Below are 9,958 nucleotides of genomic sequence, written 5' to 3'. Positions count from 1 at the left end.
ACACACACACACACACACACACACACACACACACAGAGAGAGAGAGAGAGAGAGAGAGAGAGAGAGAGAGAGAGAGAGAGAGAGAGAGAAAGAGAGAGAGAGAAACATCAGGAGCCACTCCCTCTCTTAGAAGCCTTTCCAAGATAACAAGATAAATGGGATAAAACTCTGGAGGCTATAGGAACTGTCAAGGCTCTGGAAAAATGAAAACCTGACCAGATCCTGTCTGATCTTTGTGCACAACTGTCCATCTCCATGAGGTCCTAAAGAACTACTTTCCAGATGAGGTGAATCTCACCAAGATGTGTCATTATTTAACCTCACAGGTTGGTGGACCACTAGGCTATATGGGGCAAGTATCTTTTCCAACAAGAGCTCATCACCCCTCAAGTACAACTAGAGGCCCCAGAGCCCAGCAGTTTATCTGCATCAGGAACCTCTCTTGTAACCACACCAGAGCCTCTCCCAAGCCTTGGGTACACAGCCAATGTCTATATGAGAAGACATACAAACCAACACCAAGGATAGCAAGCCATTAAGATGGCTGGCATCAAGGTCAAAGGTGTTGAAGATGTGAAAACTGGAACTCTGACTGATGCTAGGACTGAAGTCTGTCAGATACTTTTAAAGTTAACAGTCACAACATAACTCAGAAACTCAACTTGATAGCAGGGAGAAATGCTCAGATGAGGGCACTGGGGGTTAAGAGGTAAAAGTAGTAATAAAGTAGAAATGGGAAAAAAAAAGAGATAAGTTAATGAAAAACTTTATATCAAAACAAATAGCTGCAAAATGAGTACTTATATTAGTATTTTATGGAAAAAAAAGAAAGAAAAGAGGAAGGGCATGACTGCATATGGTGGGGGAGAAACTTTATTGTAGATAAAAGGGAGAACTTAACCAGAGGAGGGAGATCTAGGAGAATTCAGAGTGAATATGACCAGACTGATTCAGGCCATGTAAGGAGACGGGAGAGAGAAGCAGAACCAAGAGGCCATGAGGGTAAAGGGTAGACCAAAGCGCCAGGTAACCAAAATGGTTGGAAAGGGCAGCTGTGGGGAGGGAAGCCTAGCAATACCTTGATTGGAGTTCAGGGTAGAGGGTAAGGTATGCAAGCCAGGAGGACCCTGCAACAGCTGGGGACTGAAGGATGCTGAGAGAACCCGGGGCAGCCAGGTTCCCTTTGATATGTTAAGTAGACACCTCAGCCATTTGTCCCAGGTTTAAGAACTAACATCCCAGCCTTTTTGTTGATAATAAATAAATGATAAGGAGTGACTTAATCTTCTATGACTACTTCCTGCTGACACTGGAGCATTGTTGCTGGGGACCCAAGGAAGCTGGAATGCTGGCCAAGTCTAGGAAGAGCAGGCTGTTTCAGTCACTGTCCAGGCTTTGCAGGACGATCTGGGGTTAGGAAAGTGCAGGTCATTTTGGAGCAGTCTGTGAGGCTGAACTACCTGGGACTAGCTGCTCTGGAGCAATCTAGGATGCAGATTCTGAGAGAAAACTGGGGCTTGTAAGTAGCTGGAGCAGTCTGTAATTGACTTGAAATCTGCTAGGGCAAATAGACTAGGGAGAGAGATAAAGGATTTAGGATAAACTTTAAAGGGGTTTAGGGGATTTTTTTTTCCTTTGGTGTACATTTGAAACTTTTGGGCCCATGGTCCTGGCAGTTGCAGGAGAGGAATCCTGAGACCAGGGAAATGGAGGGAGAGAGATCCCACCCTTAGGAATAGGCAGATGGGGAAACTTAGGCTGCTCGTTGACAGGAGTATTTATCTGGATTTCACTTGACCAGTGAGAGGTGGATTCAAGTCGATTCCCTGAGGCTTACAAGAATTTTTTAAGCTCCTAAAGAGATAAAAGTTTTACATATGCTGGCATTACCATTGTTTTCAATCTGTACTGAAATCCACATTATAGAAAAAGCAGTAGACTCACACCTTCCTGTCATAGTAAAAGCATGGGAAACCAAGAACGATTCTGGGTTAAAAGTATGAACACTCTCCTCTATCCAGAAGAATGGGTGTATATAGATTGAACTGATGTTTGTAGCACAATGAGAAACACTTTAAGTCTATACTTAAAAAACAACCAAAGGAATTCTAAATTTTTGAGTTTGTTAATATGCTAATAGTAGTCAGTGCTTAACAATAGAGGAAAAGAAATCTGAAACATTTTATTTTTTTATATATCTTAAATCATTTTCTTATACCTGTACAAATTGTATTTACATACCTTAAAACACCTTCTTAGAACCTCACAACTTACTTAAGCTTTCACATCCTCAGACCTTCACAGCTTGTACTTATATTCCTGAGAACACTTTCTTAGACCCTCAGAACTTACATAAACTTTATGCAATTATTTACTATGAGGCACAATGACAGCAGTCATTGTAAAGCAAGTCTCTTCAGACAAAGGAAGAGTAAAAAGTGACTTTGAAATCAGTGCTGCCAGTTTATCTCCTTTTAGAGTCTGATAGCAAGGTAAACTGTCTTTCTCTGCTGGAGACTTTGTAGCTCTCCAGTGAGGCCTGAGGCCTGATTTTCACATAAAAGTGAATTAATAAGGTGGCTGCAGCCTTGGGAAGAGGAACTGGTTAGCTTGCTGTTGTTAAAGCTACTACTGTCAGTCAATATCATCAGAGATCTGAGGATAAATTATAGCAATAGTGTAATCCAAATGGCCTATTTATCAGTTAAAATGACAGAGACTTACCCACGACCTAGATGATTGCCCTAGGCTTCTGTGGTCTTGATGGCTGGCCAATAGTGGTAGGGCATCAGCTGTCATAGAGGACAGCATTTGATCTTCAGCTGCCACACAGAGCAGCATGGCCTTTGGCTGTCAGACCCAGAAGGTCTGAGAGATTTTTTTCCCTGTAGAAGAACTTGAAAGACTGACCTTACTATGACCAAGCAGAGTAGGATATTCAACACAAAGCATCTACAGTTTGTGTAGGGCCCTGGCAGCAGGAAAGGTGTGGGGCAGTTTTGCCCAGTGGTTAGTGTTACTACAATTCAGGTGAAGTCTTTGTGCCCCATCTATCTTCTTTGGAGACCATAGGTTCCTGCTAGAAGAGGGGCATTTCTCTCTATAATGGGAAGCTTAAACATTTTAAATGTCATATTCAGCATTTAAAGTTTGAGGACCATTTATTAAGTATACCTGAGTTTAGACTTAACCCTGAAAACACATACAGGAGGCTAAATAAAGCTTGTCACTAAATGAATTACATAACAGTTTCAAAGTTAGTAGCTTTTATAAGACTAGGAATTTACAGATTTATCCCTGTTAAGTTTGAGCCTTAAAATTTTGAGTTAAAGATTTAAATGAATATCCTTTAGCATCAAAATAAACCATAAATACAGTAAATTTTAAACCATGAATACACTCCATAGGAAGACTGGGAACTTTTCTGATCCTTTCATAGTGTACCATTATAGAATCAGTTTTGTGTGTGTGTGTGTGTGTGTGTGTGTGTGTGAGAGAGAGAGAGAGAGAGAGAGAGAGAGAGAGAGAGAGAGAGAGACTAAATTCATCTAAATAGGTAAAGCTTAACAAAGTAAGAAAAGACAAAGAAGTTAGACAAATATTACTGTGAATCTGAGTAGATCTTAGGGATTTATAAATCTTATTTATCAAATATACCTTATTTATTAAACATGTTACTTATCTCAATTTTTTAGAAGCCTGGTGTTGAACAGAGTTAGCAAAGACATAAGTAGTTAGACATACAACTTAAATCAATTTTTGTTAATGTGAGTAGACCTTTATAACCTTAAAATCTTATCGTCATACAAAAATCCATACCAATGCAAAATATTTGAGACCCATTGTTGTTTCCTTAGTCTAAAACAGAGATACAAATATAGGCAGAGGGCTAAGTAGGATTGAGCCATATGATTGCTATTTAAAAACATCTATTTTCTTAACAGTTGAATCTAAGTTACACAGTATATTCTAAACAAGATTTTAATTGTATAGATTTTAATTACAAGCCTTTTGTTATAAATTTAAAGCCAAATTTTTGTTAGAGATTTTTTAACCACACCCAATGAGCTTACAAATCCTGAGACAGAGTTCACAGCATAATCTTTAAAAGATTTTGTGAGAACAGATTACAGAGAAATCTTGGAGATAAAAGATTTTTAAGAGTGGGAAGTAAAACCTTAGAGATAAGAGACTTTTGGAAGTGTAGAGTGGAGCAAGTTTAGATATGAGAGATTTAGCGATCATTTGTTTGTGCAGTGGCAGTTGGTATGATTTGAGAGAATTTGGAATCAAGTGTGCCAATTTTAGGCCATTGATCCGTATTGAGGCCAAGCTGTTGTAATAAAACCTGAGTCCTGGAGGAAAAGAGGAAGGGTTGTAAAACAGAACACCCCTGGGGGCGAGGGTTACAGTGTGGGCGTGTCCCTGTAAGCTCCAAGAGGGAACTGAGAGTGAGGGACTGGCCAGCAGGAGCTGAGCGACAGCTTAGTAGGCCTGTAGTTCCTAGGGGAAAGTGAGAGAGGTGACAAGAATTTCCGTCCAGGGTGTCCCCAGGTGGAATGGGAAAAAAAAATGTTCTAAACCACAAAGGAAAGGTGTTCATCTACCTTGTGATTGGAGCCCAGCGGGGGCAAGAGGAGCTTCCAAGCACACCAGTGTGGTTTTCGTAGTACAAGCAGACAAAGCAGGGAGCTCCATAGTGGCACTTATGCAGGAGAGAAGGAGAGGAGAAAAGGAAGATGTCCACATTGGTGCAGCAGGCTAGAAGCATACTAAGCCGCATGAGCCAGAGACACATGTAGGTGCCCACATGGAGGGCATAATAGGCCAGAGCCCAGAGAGACACTTAGATGAGAGACAAATGGTTAGAAAACAGGTAGAGGAAAGCAGCAGCTGAAGAACTGGACTCTAGAATTTGGAACTAAATTTTGTGGGTAGCAGAAGTCATCAGAAACAAATGATCCATACATACCTTGGGAGAGTCAAATCAGCATCTTGGTTTGAAGAGGCCAAGTTTCTTGGAAGGGAATTCATTTATACCACTCCTGGGTTTCAGCACCAGATGAATGAGAAAAAGAAATAAAAAAGGAAGAACATGACTGTGTATAATGGAAGAGAAAGTTTACTGTAGATAAAAGGGGGAGCATAGCCAGAGGCAGGGACATCTGAGAGAGTCTAGAGTGAACATGACCAGACTGAGCCAGGCCATAGAAGAGAGGGGAGAGAGGAGAGGAGCAGAACCAAGAGGCCATGGGGGTAAAAGGTAGACCAAAGAGCCAAGTAACCAAAATAGTTGGATTATATAGGGAAGGGCAACTTGGGGAGAGAAGCCCAATCGAATATCTGGGTTGGAGAAGTTTACGGTAGGAGGTAGGATATGCCAGCCTGGAGAACCCTGTAACAGATAAGGACTGAGGGATGATGGGAGAACCTGGCAACTAGGTCTGTTTTGATATGTTAAGGAGGTAACTCAGCCATTCCTCGAGGGTTTGAGATCTAACAACTATGTAGAGTTGACATTAAAATTCTAAGCCAGGGAATATGCTTACATGTTGTGGATATTGCTCTGTACGTTGTGAATGTGCTATTCTGATTGGTTGATAAATAAAGCTGTTTGCCTGTGTCCCACCTGGCCCATGGTCAGGACTCTCTCACGAGCCAGTCCTACAGACACTTGAACCCAAGTAAACACAAAGAGGCTTATGTTAATTAAAACCGTGCGGCCATTAGCTCAGGCTAACTATTGCCTAGCTCTTATACTTAATTTTTTTTGTACTTGATTGATGCCTTTATTACATTGTATTAATTGATCTTCAGATATCAGAATAACCTTTATTCCTGAGTTAAATCCTACTTGCTTATTTAATACTTTTGATATTATGTAGAGAATTTTGTTCACAGTGCTTGAGAACCCACAGGGTTGAGAGGACTAGGAAAATAGTCCACCACAGTGGTAGTTTAAAGGTAATTGGCCCTCCTAGGGAGTGGCACTATTAGGAGATGTGCCTTTATTGGAGTAGATGTAGCCTTGTTTGAAGAAGTGTGTCACTGTGGAGGTAGGCTTTGAGGTCGCCTACCTGCTCAAGCCATGCCCAGTGTCTCAGACCACTTCCTGTTGCCAGCACAAGAAGTAGAACCCTCAGCTACCTCTCCAGCACCATGTCTGCCTGCATGCCACCATGTCCCACCATGATGATAATGTTCTGAACCTCTGAAATTGTAAGTGATCTTACACTTAAATTAACCCATAATTCTTATTTATGTTTAGCCACATGGCTTCACATCTTTTCTCATTTTTGCCTTCACATCTTGCTTCCTCCGTGTCTGGCTGGTGATTCCTGACTCAGCCTTCCTCTTCCCAGAATTCTCTTCTCTGCTTGTCCTGCCTATACTTCCTGTCTGGCTACTGGCCAATCAGCATTTTATTTATTAACCAATCAAAGCAACACATTCACAGCATATAGAGCAATATCCACTGCACTATATATAAGATATAGATATGACAGGATAAAAGGGTAGATTGTTGAATCTACTTTTAAAGAGCAACAACTTGTTTGAAATGTTTTACATTGCTATGGATTTTAGTTTATTAATACAAATTTAAAGTTAATTTTGTTATATTGTGTGTATATTTCTACTCTCATTTAAGGTACTATGTTTATGTAACTCATTTAGATTGTAATGGATAATTAAAAATACAGATTAATAATTAGTCTTCTATGACAGTCAAACTTATAGTCATGTTAAGTTTTCTAGGTATACATAGATATAATTCAATGAGGTAGGTAATCATCAAACACTTCAAAGACCTACAAAACATGGCATTTAAAATGTTTTAAAAATTTAGACTTTCTGGACAGTGAAACATGTCTGCTCCTGGCAGCACCGATTTAATTCAGAGAGGAGGATGGGCATCGAAGACATTCTATATGGAGTTTATCTTCTTCTTGGCAAAAATAGCAATTTGGACAAGAAACTGTTCTTGCCTGGACTGTTTGACAAAATGTTACATCAACTGGACATGCAGGAACCATAGGAAGGTGACCACTGAACTTTACAAGACAAGATGGTCCTTCAGGTTCCTGCTTTGCAAAAGAAACTGCCAGACATTCTACAGGACACACGGACACACACAAAAGCGACTGAAAGACTCTAGGCCTGTGGACTGAAGATGGATGCCCCAACATTACAGAACTTTGGGTGACTGTCCAGGCAGCCAGCTGTCTCTATCATTCTAGATTTTTAGAAGTTGCTTACAATGCACTTCCTGTTTACTTAGGTAATATTATATCCTTCTGAGGTCTTTGATGTAAAGATGAAATAGTTATAATTTTCTTTGGTTATAAGAGATAAGATAGATATAAAACCTTAGACTCACAAATAAAGGATAGATATTTTCTTTAATTTTACAAAATACAAATAGACTAGATATTGTAACTGTAATTCTTGCTTGGTATATGTAATTTTACCATGTTAAAGTTAAAACCTGTAGCTAGAGAGTTTTCTCTCCAGGTCCCACCAAGCCCCAGCAGTCCAACAGCCCACTTATAAAATAAACACACAGATGCTTATATTATTTACAAACTGTATGGCTGTGGCAGGCTTCTTGCTATATAGTTCTTGGCAGGCTTTTTGCTATCTAGTTCTTATATGTTAAATTAACCCATTTCTATTAATCTATAAGTTGCCACGTGGCTCGTGGCTTACCAGTATCTGAACATATGCTTCTCATCATGGCGGCTGGCAGCGTCTCTCTCCCTCAGCCTTCCACTTCCCAGAATTCTCCTCTTTGTCCTGCCTATACTTCCTACCTGGCTACTGGCCAATCAGCATTTTATTTATACAGAGTGATAACCACAGCAAAAACCTTCCTTAAGAGAGAGAGAGAGAGAGAGAGAGAGAGAGAGAGAGAACGCTGTGGATATCATGTGAATGTGTTGCTCTCATTGGTTAATAAATAAAATGCTGATTGGCCAGTAGTCAGACAGGAAGTATAGGTGGGACAAGCTGAAAAGAGAATTCTGGGAAAAGGAAGGCTGAGTCAGGAGACGCCAGCCAGACACAGAAGAAGCAAGAGGTGAAGGTAGAACTAAGAAAAGGTACAAAGCCACGTGGCTAAACATAAGTAAGAATTATGGACTAATTTAAGTGTAAGAGCTAGGCAATAGTTAGCCTGAGCTAATGGCTGAGCAGTTTTAATTAATATAAGCCTCTGTGTTTACTTGGGTCCAAGCAGCTGCAGGACTGGCAGGTAAGAGAGATTTGTCCTGACCATGGGCCAGGTTGGACATAGGGAAACTTCAGCTACACTTACATGTACTGAAACGCTTATACAAGTATGTAGTAAATCTTCTGAAATCCTACCTGAAATCATCACTTTCACAAAAATCAACCCAAAACGTTTTTTTTTTTTTGCATTGAAAATGTTCTTCTCTCACAATACATAGCAATCACAATTTCCCCTCCCTCCACCACTCCTAGCTCCCCACCCCAACCTCCCCTCTCCTCCAGATATACTCCCCCTGCTTCCTCTTCAGAAAAGAGCAGGCCTCCAAGAGATGATAACCAGATACAAGACAAGGTGATAGCCCTCATATTGAGAATGGACAAGGGAACCCAATAGGAGGAAGAGAGTCTCAAGAGCAGGCAAAAGAGCCAGAGATATATCCAATCTGCTTTTAGGAGTCTCACAAGAACACCAAACTAATAGCCATAACATATATGCAGAGGATGTGATGCAGCCCCAGTTGGCCCTGTGCTTACCATTTCAGTCTCTGTAAGCCCATGTGAAACCTTAGTTAATTTGGTGGGCATGTTCTCCAAGTGTCCTCCCTCTCCTCTAACTCCTACAATCTTTCCTCACCCTCTTCTACAGGGTTCTCCAATCTCTTAGGGGAAAGACCTGACAGAGACCTCCAATTTAGATGCTCTCTCCTTGTGTGTGGCTATAGGTCTCTGCCTCTCTGATGATGACTAGACAAGGCACCAATCCTAGGTCTCTGGGCTATCTTGTCTCTGGTTCCTGGCCATCCAGGCAGTGTAGGACATGGGCTCCCTCTCCTGGTATGGGCCTCATGTTAAACCAAACATTGGTTGGCCACTCCCACAAGTTCTGTGCCACAAAATATTTTCAATCTATTTTTTATTCAAATAGAATCTCATCCAACAATCAGATCAAGCCAGATGTGGTAGCTCAGATATTATCCCAGTGTTCAGGAGGCTGAGGTGTGAGGACCACCAAGTTCCAGGCCAGGCTGGACTGCATAGCAAGACCTTGTCTCAAAAATAAAATAAAAAAATAAATGTCATCTGGTTTAAACACTTCTGAGCTGGGTTTTCAACTGGAGAGTTCATTGAAGAATCACAGATACTCTTGATTCAGGACCAGGTGATGGAAAGGGACACAACAGTTTGCCTTTACTTCCTAGAACACATTATTATTAAATACAAAACAAACTATGAAAAAGCAGTGAGAATAAGGAGAGCTCCTATACCATCTAGTCACCACAGCAAACATTCCCATTGTTTCCTATCATTAAATGAAATTAAGCTCCCCCACACTGATTCATCTAATAAACCCCATATGCAGTGTGTACTGTCATCTGAAACTAGAAACTCTACTTCTACAAGAGTCCATTTCTTTTTTGCCTATTACTGTGGTCCAAGAACTGGTACTGTGGCTTTAGGTGATCTAAAAATTCATGAATTTTAGCCACAATCACAGAATCAAGCATTCCTTTAAAGAAGTAACAGTTTTGTATATGCCAAAACATTTGCAGTGTTCTTGTGCCCATTTACCTCCTAGTGAATGCACTAACCTTAAAGATGGTGGATGCAGCAAGATGAGGACTTCAGGGAAGAACCCCAGGTCTGCAGCCCACTGCACCCACAACTCACTCATGCATCGTCTCTCCACCTCATTCTCCACTCATTTTAAACACAGGCTATTCTTCAACAC

This window comes from Peromyscus eremicus, chromosome 2 (assembly GCF_949786415.1).
Source record: "Peromyscus eremicus chromosome 2, PerEre_H2_v1, whole genome shotgun sequence".
Taxonomy (NCBI): Eukaryota; Metazoa; Chordata; class Mammalia; order Rodentia; family Cricetidae; genus Peromyscus; species Peromyscus eremicus.
This window is presented reverse-complemented; position numbering follows the sequence as displayed.